The following is a 19,128-nucleotide window of genomic DNA, read 5'->3' as shown; positions in this document are numbered from 1 at the left end:
CTCAAATATCGGCGCTGATAATTGATCATGCAGTATCGAGTGTATTTTAATAGCGTCTTCACGAGAAGCAATTTCTCGATCTTTTTCGATTAAATACGAAAAATTTTGAAGACATGGACAAGCATACATTTTCAGTATCACTTTATGCGTCTGGTCGTTTACTAGTCGATAGTTATGAATATTATATTATTTGTGATAATAAAAATTTGTAGACTGTTAAATAAAACTGTAAATTTAATAAAAGTTCATCCGATTACACGTATGTTTCCCATTATATCAATTGTATTATAAATAGTAAAGGAAATGACTGTATTAGAAATGAAAAAAAACTGACTAACGGGACTCGATCCAGTGACCCAGCGATTACGGGGCTTTAACGCCACTCCTTTTTTTCTTTTCTTTTCTTCTTCTTTTTTTTTTTTTTTTTTTTTTTGATAGGTGAAAATGTGTGCCCCGACCGGGGCTCGAACCCGGGATCTCCTGCTTACATGGCAGACGCTCTATCCACCATTTTTATGTTTTTTCGCCTTAGACCGCTTCTTTCTTTTTTTTTACAAGGGAACCACATTTTTTGCCAGGATTGAGGGTTTTTATTATTATTATTTTTTTTATTAAGGAAGGTAGGAGAAGCAGAAACCTTTATTATTCACAAAATAAACATAGTACGTCCTGACACATGATAACTGTCCTGGGAGGAACCTCGCTGTCGTCCTACCTTGCAGCATGAAATAACAACAAAATTAAGGTGGGGCCACCTCCGGCACCCTAACGAAAAGTATTTATAGATATGAAAACAAAATTTGAAGTACATCCATTTGCTAACTGTGCAAGCGTTAGTTTTTCCTAGGTCGCATACTCGCATAGTGTCTTTAGCTGATCATTTTACTTGGTCGGTTTCACAACGACAGCACCGCCGGTCTTCTTTTGCGCACCCGGCACAACCCCAAGTATATAGCGGGTCCGCAAAAACCTTTACTAGGAAATTGGCATACCAATCCTTGTACTTTTGTAGCCGTAATATTTTTGTGTGTCCATCTTGCAAGTATTGCCAGTAATACAGGACGTTCAGTACGTTCTGACGTATGTCTCTATAGATGCAATGGACGGTCATACCTGTGATCCACGCCACTGCGTTCGTCTAATGACGCGGAAAATACGTTTCCTCCGGAAAAAATACTATGTCAGAAGAGACTGCTGTATAGATAGTGCGCCGCATGAACGCTATTATCTTTCTTGCGAAAGTCCAGACTGCCAATGCCTCGCCGCAGACCAGCCGATGGTCGTCCGTATCCAGCACGCCGCATTGCTTACTTTTTTATCATTCGTAGGGTATTTTCGGTTCACGACAATGTAGCATGTTGATCTGACTGATGTAGGTAGGTGCGCCACACGACGTGCCAATTAACGGCTGGATGTTTCCGTTCCACCCTATTCCGGGCGATCTGTCGAAGAAGCAGATGGTATACGTCCTTCGATGTCGACTGTCGGGTCGTCGGTAAACGCTCTCGGACGTAACTGTGTTTCACGATGAACGTGCGCACATATGTTAACGGGGGCGATCTATGGCCGACACTGACTGGAGGAAGATGCGATAGCTCGCCTGCCGCCGCTTCATGGTACAAACGGCCACGTACAGGTATATATTGGCTCTGAGCACTATGGGACTTAACAGCTATGGTCATCAGTCCCCTAGAACTTAGAACTACTTAAACCTAACTAACCTAAGGACATCACACAACACCCAGCCATCACGAGGCAGAGAAAATCCCTGACCCCGCCGGGAATCGAACCCGGGAACCCGGGCGTGGGAAGCGAGAACGCTACCGCACGACCACGAGATGCGGGCGGTATATATTTGACGACCGAAATTATCTTGCGATTTTCTCAATAATGCTTGAGAGGTACGCGCTACTACTTACACATTTTGTTGTCCTAATGTAGTACTACGAGTGTAAGAAGTTTGAAGTAAATCCGCGTTCCAAACGTCGTGGCCTCCCCCTGTAAGTCTAGGGGACTGATGACCTCAGATGTCAAGTGCCATAGGGGTTCGAGCCATTTGAACCATTTTTATTCTTGTTATTGGCTAACAACAAGAGCTCCTGAGTGCCAATCCATTGTGTGAAAACCGCCCATCAGTAGTGTCTTCCGCCTCCGAAATACTCGTATTTGCGGTGCAGCTTCTTTTTAGATGATTCACGCAGTGTATTTCGTAAACAGCGCGAAATTGAGAAACGAATATAGCTTCATCGAGTTCCCCCTCTGCTATAACAGTTTTACGAACTTGCCTTCAGACAGCCAGACCAGGTAGTCGGTGTCGGAGTAGAGCTCGGAAGCCGTCGCGACGCCAGTGGCGGTGACCACCGGCCACGGGGAGAGGCGGTGCAGGGCGGCCAGGACGGCGTCGGGCGCGCCGACCACGGCGACGGCCACGGCGGGCCCGGGCCGCAGCAGCGCCGCCGCCACCGCAGCCGAGCACTGCTGCAGGGGCGGCGGCGTCGCCACGGCTGGGGGCGGCAAGGAGCAGGTGGCGCGCGCCACGGCCGCAGCCAGCAGCACGCAGGCGGCCACCTCCTGCTCACAGGTTTCCTCTGTTCGTCTGCTTGAACTACTCGGGTCCTGCCTCGAGGTTCTTTCTTACAATGCACCAACTCTACACGCTAAGTGTCGTATGAAATATACAGTGATGACGCACTCAGCCCCGCCCCCCCCCCTCCCCCCCATACACACACAAAGACGCACCACGAAGGCATAAACCGTACGGGACAGAAATTGGCAACTGTGATGTACATTTGTAGAGAACTAAATGATTAGAGTTCAGAAAAATTCAACAATTCATTCAAGAGAAAGACTTTCACAGATTGAGCAAGTCAATAACACGTTGGTCCAACTCCGGCCCTTATGCAAGCAGTTATTCGGCTCGGCATTGATTGACAGAGTTATTGGATATTCCCCCGAGAGATATCATGCCAAGTTCTGTCAAATTGGTGCGTTAGACCGTCCAAGTCCCGACCTGTTCGGAAGGCCCTGCCCGTAATGCTGCTAACGTTCTCAACTGGGGACGGATCCGGCCACACTGATGGCAAAGGTTGGATTTGGAAAGCATGAGGACAAGTAGTAGAAACTCTCGACGTGTGTGGGCGGGCATTATCTTGCTGAATTGTAAATCCAGGAGGGCTTGCGATGAAGGGCTACAAAACGGGCTGTAGAATATCGTCGACGTACTGCTGTGCTGTAAGGGTGACGCAGAGGACTGGTGCCGGCCGCTGTGGCCGAGTGGTTCTAGGCGCTTCAGTCCAGAACCGCGCTGCTGTTACGGTCGCAGGTTCGAATCCCGCCTCGGGCATGGATGTGTGTGATGTCCTTAGTTTAGTTAGGTTTATCTAGTTCTAAGTCTAGGGGACTGGTGACCTCAGATGTTAAGTCCCATAGTGCTTAAAGCCATTTGAACCATTTGAGCACAGGACTGGACATGGACAGTGTCCCGGCGTAACATCAAGCGCCGGCACGTCGGCCTGGAACGATGCAGCAGGGAACGCTGTGAGACGACGTCAGCCAATATAACGCTGACTAGGACACCACGACAGGAGCGGCACCTATACGAAGAGAATATAAGCGTCGCTCCAGCTAGCAGCGGCCGTACTAGAAGAGCCGCACTAGAAGACGAGCCGTGACTTGTGAACAGTATTATTTGGTTGCATGGAAATTGTATATATCGAAAGACACTGATTAATTGCATGTCGCCATTTGCTTGCAACACCTGACTGCAAATTCTTTAAGTATTATCGATTCAGTTTACTGTAATAAACTTCATTAATATGATTTGGTTGAACTGTTGTCTAGCTATCCGAAAAAATAGTTTCATAGGCACCCTATATTAGACGAGTGGGCCGGACACGACAGACAGTACCCCACGACTTGGAAGGAGGCAATGTTAATTCCATTGTAGAAACCAGGCAAGGATTTTAGTGACCCTGATGGTTACTGGAGTGTAGCCCTTACCAGATGTATGGGTAAGACTCTCGAGAGGATTGTCAATTGCCGCTTCGTCAGCGTCCCTGAATCCTAAGGTCATCTGTGCCACTCCCAGTGCGGTTTCAGGCATTATCCTTTGCCCTTGACAACATACTTCTCCTGGAGACGGCCATAAAGAATTCTTTTTACGCCGAAACCATTGGGTTGGTTTATTTTTTGACCTTGAAGAAGTGAATGACACCGCCCGGGGTGGCATAATCCTTCACCAACTTCATGAATGGGGACTATGTGGACTACTGGCACTTCTCACCTAATCATTCTTTGAGGACTAGGCTTTCAATATGCCTTGTCTGAGTACTATGTTCAGGATAATGGAGTTCCTCAAGGGAATCGCTATCATTGGCATCTCGTCCGCAGTCAGAAGCCCTTTTAAATAAATGTTCCTTGTTTGTGGATGACAGCTGACCAGCAGGAGGCTGGAAGCTTGGACGAGTAAATCCAGTTGTAGGTTCTCATCAGAGAACACTGCGTTGAAAGGTGGCAAGCCTGGTTGCATGCCTTTTTTTATTTATATTTTTGATCAGAGTGTAAAGGAAGTGTATAGCAAAGCATTTCACGGTGTCAAGTTTCACAATTATAGAAACTGGACGTACTACTTTAGAAAACGTGATACCTTTCTCTCTCTAATCTGGCTAGTCCCTGCTGGGTGGGAAACGTAGAGCACAGTGGATTTGTGAGGAGGACTGGACAGGCAGAAGAATGCAGCTGCAGAAAAAATGGCACTTTGTGGAGAGATCGGCCTGTGTAACGGAAGTCTGGCGCAGAGGTGGTCAGGAGCCACGGAGGGCCTTGTACCCCAAATAACCAAGGGAGGGCTCAGCTTTCTAACGGTGGGGGAGAGCTGCGTTCGGACGTTTTTTGGAAGCGCTTATGCAGACAGTCAACGGCCGCTTATCGCAAAGAACACGGTGGGCTGAAATAATGGACCAAGTGTCGTAACTTTTTTGGTGTAAATTCTCAGCACCTCTGTAGCCAGACTAAGGGAAAATGCAAGAGGGCCCAATTGGTAGAGGAGTCAGTGTCGTCATAGTGACAGTACTGAAACTCCTGGTTTTTAGAAGTGTGTGTAGATTCCGAATGGTCATTGGGTTCGTTTAGAGACGCTGTGTCTCGGTGGGATTTTCGGTGACGGGGGTTCCATGTGACTGGAGCTGCAGTCTCCGCACTTTTTACGATTGGTGGGTTAATGGGCATTGGCCGGAACTGTAAGAGCCCGCGAATGAGTGCGGACTTGGTGGAGAGAGGATGAGCTTGTCTCTGTGCGGTTAAGTTAGAGGTTCGGAATAGTACTTGTGACTCTGTCTTCTCGAGACACTCCGTGTTTTAAAGATCTGTTCGAGACGATGTACGGAGACAGCTCCTGCACAGACGTCCAGTGCTCGAGCCGCGACAACGGCATCGTCTTTTGCGGCAGTGCCAGCAGCACGTTGGTGGCTCCCTTCCAGCACACGGTGAGCATAATACGGAACGCCAGCACGTAGGGAAACTCTGTATCATCCATTGGGCTTTATGTCACAGACGAGTTGCTGTCTCAAATCTACAGTAGCTCTGTTGAATGCATGTTGTCTGCAGATGTCCAGTTTTTATATTTTGCCATTACATTTCGTGTAGTTCAACTAATATTAACAGGGTTCGAAGTGAGCCAGGATTGCGTTGCCATGTCTCCGTACATCGTCTCGAACAGATCTTTAAAACACGGAGTGTCTCGAGAAGACAGAGTGACGAGTACTATTCAGCAATGGGATAACTCTGTGAGACAGTGAACACACCGCCACTTTATATTTGAACATTATTTGCTCATCACAGGTTTGTTTTGTATATTATATGACTATCGAGTTTGCATATGAATAAATTAATGTTTAATTACTAGATGTGTACATGTAGCAGCAATCACTGACATTAGAGTAGATTTTGTAACCTTTTTAAGGATAATGTGCGCTTTTTTGACCTACTGTGTGACTCCAATTTAACATGGCTCCCACACCTGAAGGACCTGAGAACAAATGGCTTCAAATAATTGAATATTTTGAAATGCCTCAGCAGAAAGGCGTGCGAGATGACAGGTTCTGCCTCCGGAAGTTTCAAAGGTCATTTGTCAGATCACGGTTAGATTACGGCAGCGTGGTTTATGGATCAGCCGGTTACCTCAAGATGTTAGACCATTCGAAAATCGATTGGAGCCTTTTCAACCAGCCCAGTTCAGAGTCTGTGCACAGAGGTAGGTGACCCATCATTCTGGTTCAAATGGCTCTGAGCACTAAGGGACTTAACATCTATGGTCATCAGTCCCCTAGAACTACTTAAACCTAACTAACCTAAGGACAACACACAACACCCAGCCATCACGAGGCAGAGAAAATCCCTGACCCCGCCGGGAATCGAACCCGGGAACCCGGGCGCGGGAAGCGAGAACGCTACCGCACGACCACGAGCTGCGGACCCCATCATTCTGGATTCCACGGCGCCTTCTTCGGTCTCGACAGGTCCTGAAAATCTCTATGTTGCCTCGGTCATTGATATTTTGTGCGGCGGTTGACTAGAACTTTAACCGACTGTGCGGAAATCGGACCAAGCCATTTGGATACGTGCCGCTGACTCTCGCAAGGATCTGGATATATCGGACCTTCGAATACACAGCCAGGGATAGAACAAACTTCCACCTTGGCTTCTTCAGAAGTCCAAAGTGATTTTAAGTTTGGTGCAATACTAAAAACTTGTATTTCAGATTACGTTTTTACAACTCTATTTTCTTCAGTTTTAAGTGCATCCTAAAGTTTTATCGTTATTTTGTACGTTTGGATCCTAGCAAAAGAATTCTCTTGGTTTTTCAGCAATTTTCCCTGATGGAGTTTCCAAAGTGTGCCTTCTGGAACAATTTATAAATTATGATGCGGAGTTATGTGGCATTATTACAGAACTGGAGTGGATTCACAGGCATCACAGTAAAAGATTTCTCGTCTATTCTTCCTCGGTCAGTACGCTACAAGCGTTCCACCAAATGCATTTCGTAGATCAATTAATTCAGATCACCCACGACTCCTTACAGCGACTTCGACACCGTGGCAAGGAGGTGATCATTCGCTGTGACAGTTCTAGGGTCATTAAAAAAAAGTCTGCTTCAGTTCCGTGCAAATATACAGATTATGCAATACTAGCTGGATGCGACTTTAGCCTCCGACTATAGATGGGCACATCTATGGATTCTTGGAAGTGGGTGAGGGTGGGGATACAGACGGATAGTCTTGCGAAGTACTTTTGAAAACGTTTTCTGAAAACTGTATCTAGTAGCTAGTTCGGCAGCCCAAACGCGAAAGATCTTAGATCTTGTAGCTACACAGGCCGGACCTTATCGACAGCGTCACTATAGAGACGGGGATCAGTGCTCATGATTTCATTATAGCAACTATAGTTACTAAAGTTAATAAATCAGTGAAGCTAGAAAGAGCAGATAAGCAGTTGTTAGCATCTCACTTACACAGTGAACTGACGTCACTCAGTTCCACTAAGATGGACGTAGAGAAGTTATGGTCAAATTTTAAACAGATTGTAAATATTGGCCTGGAGTAATATATCTGTAGTAAGGGGATTAAGGACGCAAAAGATCCACCATGGCTTAACAACGAAATTCGGAAAATGCTGAGGAAGCAAAGGCTGTTGCACTCTCGATTCAAAAGAGAACCGCAAAACGACGGGCAAAGACTGTAAGTAGGCTGTTAAATTTTTATGTTGGTAACGCCACGTAGCGCTCTGTGTGAAAATCACTGACTGTACTGTGTGCAGTCTGTGGCTGGTTGGACTCACTGTTGGAATATTCGCTTGTGTAGTGTTGGGCAGTTGTATGTGAACAGCACGTAGCGTTGGTCAGTTGGAGATGAGCCGCCAGCAGTGGTGGACGTGGAGAGAGAGATGCCAGAGTTTTGAGAGGTCACTATAAGCGGACGATCTGGATGTGTGTTCGCCAGAAAAAGGAAATTTGTAAAGATGGACGCCTTGAATTGATAGATATAAATAAGAATGACTTTTGAACACTATTAAGGTAAATACCTTGTTTGTTCTCTATCAAAATCTTTCATTTGCTAACTATGCCTATCAGTAGTTAGTGCCTTCAGTAGTTAGAATCTTTTATTTAGCTGGCAGTATTGGCGCTCGCTGTATTGCAGTAGTTCGAGTAACGAAGATTTTTGTGAGGTAAGTGATTCATGAAAGGTATAGGTTATGATAGTCAGGACCATTCTTTTGTAGGGATTATTGAAAGTCAGACTGCGTTGCGCAAAAAAATATTGTTTGTCAGTTTAGTGATGATCAGAATAATTAAAGATAGAACATGGACGATAAATAGTTTAGACAAGAAGAGAATAGAAGCTTTCGAAATGTGGTGCTACAGAAGAATGCTGAACATTAGGTGGGTAGATCACATAACCAATGAGGAGGTATTGAATAGGATTGGGGAGAAGAGAAGTTTGTGGCACAACTTGACTAGAAGAAGGGATCGATTGGTAGGACATGTTCTGAGGCATCAAGGGATCACCAATTTAGCATTGGAGGGCAGCTTGGAGGGTAAAAATCGTAGAGGGAGACCAAGAGATGAATACACCAAGCAGATTCAGAAGGATGTAGGTTGCAGTAGGTACGGGGAGATGAAGAAGCTTGCACAGGATAGAGTAGCATGGAGAGCTGCATCAAACCAGTCTCAGGACTGAAGACCACAACAACAACAACAGAACTGTCTGAGTACGTTCAGTTTTACTCATTTGTCTTTGTATCAAATAACGTAGAAGTTTACTATCACAGTCTTTCACAATTTTCCAAACGGAACGTTTGAAGACTAACAGAAATTCGTTTGTCTGTGAAAAGATCTGTGCGCGAATCATACTACAACTACCACCATTATATCTTAGCAAAAGATCTGGCGGAGAACCCATGAAAATTCTGGTCCTATACAAAATTGTTAAGCAGCTCTAAGGCTCCCATATAGACACTTGTTGCCCAATCTGGTGAGGTAGCCGGCCGCGGTGGTCTAGCGGTTCTAGGCGCGCAGTCCGGAACCGCGCGACTGCTATGGTCGCAGGTTCGAATCCTGCCTCGGGCATGGATGTGTGTGATGCCCTTAGGTTAGTTAGGTTTAACTAGTTCTAAGTTCTAGGGGACTAATGACCTCAGCAGTTGAGTCCCATAGTGCTCAGAGCCATTTGAACCATCTGGTGAGGTAGTTGAGGACAGTAAAACAAAGGCCGAAGTTTTAAATTTCGGGTTTAAGAAATCGTTCATGCAGAAGAAGCGTACAAATATACCGTTGTTTGACTATCGAACAGATTCCCATATAGACGTCATAGCAGTGGGCACCCATTGTGGGAAGAAACAATTGAAAGAGTTGAAAACAAATTAGTTGCCAGGTGCGGATGGAATCCCAATTCGGTTTTACAAAGAATACTCTACAGCGTTGGCTCCTTACTTAGCTTGCATTTAACGCGAATATCTCGCCTAGCGCAAAGTCCCAAGAGATAGATAAAACCACAGGTGATTCCTATCTATAAAAAGGCTAAAAGAACGGTCCCGCAAAATTACAGACCAATATCCCTAACATGGTCGCCCTTCTTATTTTCTTATTTTCAGGAGTCACCTGCGGCTTTTTCCTCGGCGTCTAGTGGTCATCAGAGACAAGGGTATCGTCAGGAGTGCACCAGGAAAGTGTTATAGGACAGCTGTTATTTTATATACAAGTATATATAAATGAGTTGCGGTTGTTTGGTGATTACGCTGTGAGGTATGGGAAGGTGCCGAAGTTGAGTGACTGTAGGATGACACAGGCTGACTTAGACGAAATGTCTAGTTACTGTGATGAATGACAGATACATCTAAATGTAAGAAATAGAAATGTAAGTTGATGCGGAAGTGTAGGAAAAACAAACCCTTGATGTTCGGATACAGCATTAGTAGTGTCCTGTTTAGCACAGTCACGTTGTTTAAATATCTGGGCGTAATGTTCCTAAGCAATAGAGAATAGAACGAGCACGTGAGGATTGTGATAGGGAAGGCGAGTGGTCGACTTTGGTTTATTGTGAAAATTTTGGAAAAGTGTGGTTCATCTGTAAAGGAGTCCACTCTTTAGGACGCTAGTGGGACCTATTCTTGAGTACTACTCCCTAGTGTTTGAGATCTGTACCACGTCGGATTAAAGGAAGACATCGAAGCAATTCAGAAGTGGGTTGCTAGATTTATTACCGGTAGGTTCGAACAACATGCAAGTATTACAGAAATGCTTTTGAAACTCAAATGGAAATCTCTGGAGGAAAGGCGAAATTGTTTTCGAAGAACACTACTGAAAAAATTTAGAGAACCGCCATTTCAAGCTGACTGCAGAACGGTTCCATTGCTGCCAACAGTCATTTCTCGTAAGTACCACGAACGTAAGATACGAGAAATTCGGACTCATACGGAGGCTTGTAAATAGTCGTATGTCCTCGCTCTGTTTGTGCCTGGGGCAGGAAAGGAAATGACTAGGAGTGATATGGAGTACCCTCCGTCACACGTCGTATGGTGGCTTGCGAGTATGTATGTAGATGTAGATTTAGCTGGACGCACCGTGCATAAAGAAAGGACATAGCCAAGGAAAGCAGCGAAAGAAGCTTGTCGGGATGGTGTTGTACGTCGGTATTCGCTCCGATCGCACGCCGTCATCTCATTATCTGACAGACGAATCATGCGTCAGTGGGAAACTGAGTTGTTGGAGGTGGTGGAAAGCAAAATGCGATCACTGAAATCGACCACACAGGCATGGCGGACTTCATGCCTACCTCACAGGTGGAAGGAAGTGCTGCTCACCGGAATGCGGATGGAACATAACCCGTTAACACGCTGTTTCCTCGTCCGGTAGTAGGATTCATTACTCTGTGATGTGCTACATATTTGGCTATGTGCATTTTATGTACTGAAATAAGAGCAGCCCTCGGTTTGGCTGGAAATCTGTCCATCATCCGTCGACACTGACGTTAGCGTTACACGGATTCTGATATTTTGTAAACTTAAAGTGCTGGGTAAAGGAGGCGGACTTTGATGGGTTACATATCTAGAATCATCATCATCATAGAAAAAATGATCTGTTGACACATAGCACGGATTCAGAAAATATCATTCTTGTGAAACACAACCCGCTCTGTATTTACTGGAAGTAATGAATGCTATTGGCTGGGGATCTCAGGTTGACCCCGTATTCTTAGATTTCCAGAAGGCTTTCGCCTCCGTTTATCACAAGTTTCACAAGTGGCTTCTAATCAGACTGCGTGCTTACGGCGTATTGTCTTAGTTGTGCTACTGGGTTCACGGTTCCCTGTCAGAAAGGACACAGTTTATATTAATTGATGAGAAGCTACATAATGAAACACTTGATATGTGGCGTTTGCCAGGGAAGTGTTAAAGGCCCTCCGGTGTTTCTAATGCACTGGTGTGCAAAACTTAAGGATGAAAATAACTTTTGCATGACGTTTCACTGACAAGTAATATAGCTCGGTGAAACCTGGACTATGTATGACCTGCGCTTTTTTCCAGTATCTAGGTACTCTTCGTTGCTCCAGCGATCTACGATAAATTGCTGTTACAAGGGGAGGAAATTCTTTCTCATAATTTTTGTAGAATCTTATAGGTATCTCATCCGGTCCTCACACCTTTCCACTAAAAGGCAATGGTAGTTATTTTTCTGTTCCACGATCGATTATCTCAACATCAGCCGTTTGGACGAAGGTTGAAAGGAGGGGCCGTTTCAAATTTTCCGCGGTGGAACAAGTTCGGAAGACCAAATTCAGTATTTCGGTCCTCTCTCTGCTATCCTCCGTTTCGGTGCCAGTATGGTCACTGAGTGAATATATAGAGGATTCGGAAATCGCTTACTGATTTTACGTAAGATCAAAATCTCTTAGGGTTTTTACTCAGATCGGTTGAGAAAATTTTTATTTCAAAGTCTCCTTACCCTAATTTTCGCTTCGAACAGCTTTTGTTTGTCAGTTAAGTTTTGACTTCTCTTGAAACTGTGATGAAGTTCTCTTTGTTTACGTAGCAGTTTTCTAAAACGTCTATTAAACTACCGTTGGTCTTTGCCATCCTTTGAACCTTGCTCAAGACATACTTGTCTGAGGCATACTGAACGATGCTTTTGAAAGAAGTTACTTCCGTACTTGATAAATTATCATTACTGTGGAACCGGTGGGTGGTTAGACAACTTTGCTGCTAACGGAGATCCGAAAGTGGGCGCAGGTAAAGGAAGGTTCACTACTCCTGTACTAGAGTATTGCTGCGCAGTACAGGATGCTTACAGATAGGACTCACGGATGAGACTGAAAAAGTTCACAGAAGGGCATTTCGGGAGAGAGTGTCGCGGCTATGATACGTAAGCTGGAGTGGCAATCATTAGAACGTAGGCATTTTTCACATTGTTGTGATATCTTTTCACAAAGTTTCAGTCACCTTATCCTACGAGTGCGAAAATAGTTTCACTTCCGCCTATATAGGAAGAAATGAACATCGCAGTTGGAACTTAAATAGTGGCAACACTGCTGTGGAGACACTATGCAATGGAATCTACTATTGTTGCTGATAGCACACATTGTTGACATACCTACCTTACCTCCGACCAAATGGACTCGCCCGTCCCACGTCACCGACGTGAGCACAATCGAGGGAAACAGTCACTTGTGACCGAGAGGTCTAAGGTAACGGTGTCACTATATTTTCGAAACAGGAACAACGGAGCTGGATCAAGATTGAATGTGCCAGAGGCAGTACAGCACGACAGTGTCATCAAGGTCTTCAAGAGGCGTGCGGGAATCGGGATTGCCGTACTGAACAGTGACACGTTGGGTAAAAGCCTTCAACGAAGGTCGGCAAACTGTGGCAGACATGCGTCGGGCAGGTCGTCCTAGTGTTTCTGCAGAAGAAGTGCATGCTGTAGCCGCGTTAGTGGATAGTGATCGACGCCATACTATTCGTGAGCTCGCCCACGAAACCGGATTAGCGCATGCGACTGTGCTTTGCATCCCGAAGGAACGCTTGGGCATGCGGAAAATAGCATCACGATGGGTTCCTTATGACTTGACGGAAATGCAGAAATGGATGCGTTACGACGCTGATCAGACGCATTTGGAGCGCTATGGGCGCGAAGGAGAGGCTTTCTTGCGCCGTATCGTAATACTGGATGAGACATGGGCTGTATCGTACGAGCCAAAACTGTAACGCGAATCCAACGAATGGCGTCATTATAGGTTGCCGCGAAAGTCGAAAGTGCGTCAGAGCCCCAGTATGGTGAAAGTTATGGTGAATCTAGTGTACGACAGTGATGGTGTTATCCTAACGCATTACGTTCCTCCACGGCAGCCCGTCAATGCTACAATATTACTTTTCCTTTTTGGAGCATCACATGCGAGCAACTTTGCGAAAGAAGCGGCGACACTTTCTGCGCAACCCACCCATCACTTTGCACGCCAATGCGCGGGCGCATACAGCGCAAACTGTGGCTGCTCTGTTCGGTCGATGGGACTGGGAAGTACTGTACCATCCACCATGCTTCCCGGACTTAAGTCCTTGTGACTTTGATTTGATTCCGAAGATGAAGGAACCACTTCGTGGCATTCGCTTCAGAACTGTTCCAGAGATTCGACAGGCAGTTGACCGCTCCAATCGCACCATCAACAGAACAGGCTCTGCTATCGGTATACTACGCCTTCCACGACGCTGGCAACGGGTTCTACACAACGCTGGTTACTACTTTGAAGGACAGTAAAAGTTGCAAACATGTAACTCTTTTGTATCGGTTGTGAATAAATAGTTGGCACTACATAAGTTCCAACCCTCGCAAATCATATTTTACACACAAATATTTAGATGTCCATTTTTCCCACGTATGGAACGGTCGAGAAATAGCCAGTCACTTGGATGTGAATTTTGCAGTAGTCATGTAAATGAAGGAGTGGGAAGGAATAACACCGCTTACAGTCTGTGTAGAAGGAAAGATTACACTACGAGTTTCTCATTCGGAATCATGAAGGCGAAATAGCTGCAGGCAAAATGCGAACATGGTGACAAAGCCAAAGAGCGTGTCTTGATTTTTTTAAAGTCTTGCTTTCGTTATCGATAGCAGCGTCGGAATTGTCTCTCTGGAGTTCTTGCCTTTCCGAGAACCAGACTGATCGTCCTCTCACAGTGCCACTCTTCTGCACATTATTCGTGTCAGCAACTTGAATGCATGAGCCGTGAAGCTTACTGTGAGATAGGTCTCGCTCTTCCCTGTCCTTGCTATCTTCGGAATTGCGTGGATGATTTTTCTCCGAAAATATGATGATTCGCCTCGAGATTCATAGATTCCACACTAAATTCCCAAATGTTTCAGAAATTCCGTGGGAATGTCATGTACCGCTTCCTGCCTTATGTGGTCGCAAGTCGTCCAAGGTTCTGTTAACCTTACACTTGTATTGGATTCCTGTGTCCCAATTCTTTCTGTCGTGAAACCAGTCCTCCTCGTGGAGGCCTTACAGTGTATCCTTTCCGTGTACCCTTTCCTTCTGTTCAATCTCTCCTCTGCACTTTAATAGTGAAATTCCCACCAGATTCTTGTTGCGGCTGTTTCTCTTAACTTCATCTATAGTAGTTTTGACTTTTCTATATGTCGAATCAGATCTTCCGAGGACCTTTTTTTTCCGACTTCTTCATACTTTTCTTGCGGCCCTTTCGCCTTGGATTACTTGTAGTTATTATATATTTCATTCCAAAGTACACTGCTGGCCATTAAAATTGCTACACCAAGAAGAAATGCAGATGATAAACGGGTATTCATTGGACGGATATATTATACTAGAACTGACATGTGATTACATTTTCAATTGGGTGCATAGATCCTGAGAAATCAGTACCGAGAACAACCACCTCTGGCCGTAATAAACGGCCTTGATACGCCTGGGCATTGAGTCAAACAAAGCTTGGATGGCGTGTACAGGTACAGCTGCCCATGCAGCTTCAACACGATACCACAGTTCATGAAGAGTAGTGACTGGCGTATTGTGACGAGCCTGATGCTTGGCCACCATTGCCCAGACGTTTTCAATTGGTGAGAGATCTGGAGAATGAAGCAGTCAAACATTTTCTGTATCCATAAAGGCCCGTACAGGACCTGCAACATGCGGTCGTGCATTATCCTGCTGAAATGTAGGGTTTCGCAGGGATCGAATGAAGGGTAGAGCCACGGGTCGTAATACATCTGAAATGTAACGTCCACTGTTCAAAGTGCCGTCAATGTGAACAAGAGGTGACCGAGACGTGTAACCAATAGCGCCCCATACCATCACGCCGGGTGATACGCCAGTATGGCGATAAAGAATACACCCTTCCAATGTGCGTTCACCGCGATGTTGCCAAACACGGATGAGACCACCATTATGCTGTAAACAGAACCTGGATTCATCCGAAAAAATGACATTTTGCCATTCGTGCACCCAGGTTCGTCGTTGAGTACACCATCGCAGGCGCTCCTGTCTGTGACGCAGCGTCAAGGGTAACAGCAGCCATGGTTTCCGAGCTGATAGTCCATGCTGCTGCAAACGTCGTCGAACTGTTCCTGCAGATGGTTGTTGTCTTGCAAAACGTCCCCATCTGTTGACTCAGGGATCGAGACGTGGCTGCACGATGCGTTACAGCCATGCGGATAAGATGCCTGTCATCTCGATTGCAAGTGATAGGAGGCTGTTGGGATCCAGCACGGCGTTCCGTATTACCCTCCTGAACCCACCGATTCCATATTCTGCTAACAGTCATTGGATCTCGACCAACGCGAGCAGCAATGTCGCGATACGATAAACCGCAATCGCGATAGGCTACAATCCGACCTTTATCAAAGTCGGAAACGTGATGGCAAGCATTTCTCCTCCTTACACGAGGCATCACAACAACGTTTCACCAGGCAATGCCGGTCAACTGCTGTTTGTGTATGAGAAATCGGTTGGAAACTTTCCTCATGTCAGCACATTGTAGGTGTTGCCACCGGCGCCAACCTTGTGTGAATGCTCTGAAAAGCTAATCATTTGCATATCACAGCATCTTCTTCCTGTCAGTTAAATTTCGCGTCTGTAGCACGTCATCTTCGTGATGTAGCAATTTTAATGGCCAGTAGTGTTACTTATAGTTTCACTACCTTAAATTTCTCTGAACGTTTTTGTGCTTCTTTCTTCCGTCGACGGACTAAGCATTTCTTGTGTTATCCAAGGTTTCTTTGCTTTTATCTTCCCTGTACCAACGTTTGTTTGCTCAGCTTCCATGATTGTCTCTTCCAGGGATATTAATTCATTTTCAACTGTGCTGCCCACTGTGGCATTCATTATGGCAGTGTCTAAAGTCGCAGCGTAATTAAAATGCATCATATGATTCCTCAGCATTTCAGTATCTCTTATCTTTGCACATGGATTCTTCCAGCTGAGTCTCTCCAACTTTAATCTGTTTTTCATCATTACTAAATCGTGGTCGGAGTCTATAACTGCAATCCAGCATCTGATTTCGGTATTTCTTTCTGATGTAATCTATTTATTATTCCTTGCTACTGTAGTGTTTTCTTGAATCTGGGAGAAAGGAAGACAGGCGCTCCAAGCCGCGGAAGCAGAGACGATGCTGAGGGCAGACGAAACTAGGAGAGATATTGTTACATGAAGTAAACCGTAAGGGGAGAGCTTTGCGAACATTCAGACGCCCTCAGACGCGGTCCCAGGGTATGAGTTACTCTTCAAGAAATTAACATGTAAACTCATATGTCGTCTAGATGCTGTGGTAGGTTGCCACCGTAGAACTTGGTAACCAACCGGCACGTATGAGCGTATAAAGCCAATTTGATACCATCCCTGAGAACAGCAAAGTCATTAGGCTCACAAGGGTTAGAAAGTGAGCGAACACGCCAAAAAACTCTTGCCCTATCAGTCCCTACCCCGGGGAGCCCGAGGGGCAGGGCTAAATGACGTATAACAATAATCTTGGAAGCCTTATTTGGCAGAGCAGTTACGTTTAGCTTTCAGCTGAACAATGTTGATACCAAATACAGGCTTAGTTCGTGCAACTGCATTAACATCCCCGCCTTAGGAGCAGTAGAGGGGAACTAACTAAACCGTGATTGGCAGGCGCCTGCAAGAGACCTGCGGGATTGGCTGGGTGGCTTTAAGTGGGTAAAACAGTGCCCCAACGCCACTCTTTAAAACCCTTAGATTCCGAATTTTGGCGGAGTTCTCAGGCAGACGACCTGGGCGCCAAACCCGCGTCCATCGACTCCAGCCTCGGTCCAGCTCAGCGTAAGTTTCCTCTCTCACTTGGAGTGCCTCAGAGAGCAGTGTCACATTCTGTATGTTTTGTTTTGCAACTAAGTTGTTCCCTTAAGGTGCTGTTAGTGGTTGCTACCGTGATTAGCATCCACTCCTGGGACTTCTGCACGGGCTTCTGTTGTAACAGTGTATTTATGCTTTTTATAACCCTAGAACTAGCCTCCAGTGTATTAGTTAGTCCTGTCTGGAATAAACAACTATTTCAAAACCCTATTTGTCCAAGAATCTTCACAACGAGTTCCCTACCGAGTCTCACCATCTACGCCCGCATCTCGTGGTCGTGCGGTAGCGTTCTCGCTTCCCACGCCCGGGTTCCCGGGTTCGATTCCCGGCGGGGTCAGGGATTTTCTCTGCCTCGTGATGGCTGGGTGTTGTGTGCTGTCCTTAGGTTAGTTAGGTTTAAGTAGTTCTAAGTTCTAGGGGACTGATGACCATAGATGTTAAGTCCCATAGTGCTCAGAGCCATTTGAACCATTTTTTTCTCACCATCTACATTTCTAGTAAATGCCTGTATCAGTGTTGGCTCAGATAGAAGAAAACAATCAAATGCCTTCACTGTGAATTGTCCTTTTGCCTTCTGCTCTGTACCGGTCGGGAGCGCAGACTGACCAGAACCCCTTTTCTCCCTCTTCCACCTATGTCAGGACACGACACTGAGCGTGATGTAATTCAGATGGAATCATCCCGTAGCTCCCGACCTTTTCCAAGCATACCTCCTTCTATTGTAATTTTGAAACAGTGTACATATTCGCTGTTATTATATGAAATTTACTGCAGAAATCAATTCGTCGCTCTTCTCTCTCATTGATACTACCAAGACCATTTTTGCCGTGAGTCTGTTCCTTCCTCACTACCGCGATCCAATCTCCCATGATTACTAGATTATCATCTCATTTTACATACTGTTAGCCGTTCAGTATCCTCATGTACTGCCACTGCCAATTCACGTTCTACTTCTGATATCGGATGTATACCTGAATTAGTGTTGTTGACGTTAATTTGCCTGAGTCTGAACAGTTCGCAGTAATTCAAACTCTGCTCTACTTTCCTGTTGATAAAGAACCCTACTCCCACTACACCATTTTTTGCTACAGCTGATGTTCTACATCTACATACATAATACGCAACCCCAGGTACTGTGCTCTATACCACTACTAGTTACTCCCTTTCCAGTTCTACTCTCAAACAGAGCGAGGAAGATTATCTACATGCCTCCGTATAAGCCCTAATTTATCTCTTCGTGGTCCTTGCCCGGAATATATGCTGGTGGCAGTAGAATCGTTCTGCAGTCAGCTTCAAACGCCGGTTCTTTACATTTTTCTCAATAGTGTTCCTGAAGAAAAACGTCACCTTTTCTCCAGGGATTCCCACTTGAGTTCCCGAAGCATCTCCGTAACATCTGCATATTGTTCGAACCCAACGGTAACAAGTCTAGCAATCCGCCTCTGCATTCCATCGACGTCTTCCATTAAACCAACCTGGTGCGGATCCCAAACACTCGAGTAGTACTCAAGAATAGGTCGCACTAGCGTCCTACATGCTGTCTCCTTTAAAGATGAACCACAGTTTCCTGAAATTCTCCCAATAAACCCAAGCCGACCCCATCACCTTCCCTACCACAGTCCTCACAGGCTCGTTCCCTTTCCTATAACTTTGGAACGTTGTCAAGCAGGACATAAATGATGCTGCATCTGAACATTGCGGGTTTGTTTTTCCTATTCGTCCGCATTAACTTATATTCTACATTTACATCTACACT

This window comes from Schistocerca nitens, chromosome 2 (assembly GCF_023898315.1).
Source record: "Schistocerca nitens isolate TAMUIC-IGC-003100 chromosome 2, iqSchNite1.1, whole genome shotgun sequence".
Lineage (NCBI taxonomy): Eukaryota > Metazoa > Arthropoda > Insecta > Orthoptera > Acrididae > Schistocerca > Schistocerca nitens.
Note: the sequence above shows the minus strand (reverse complement) of the source record.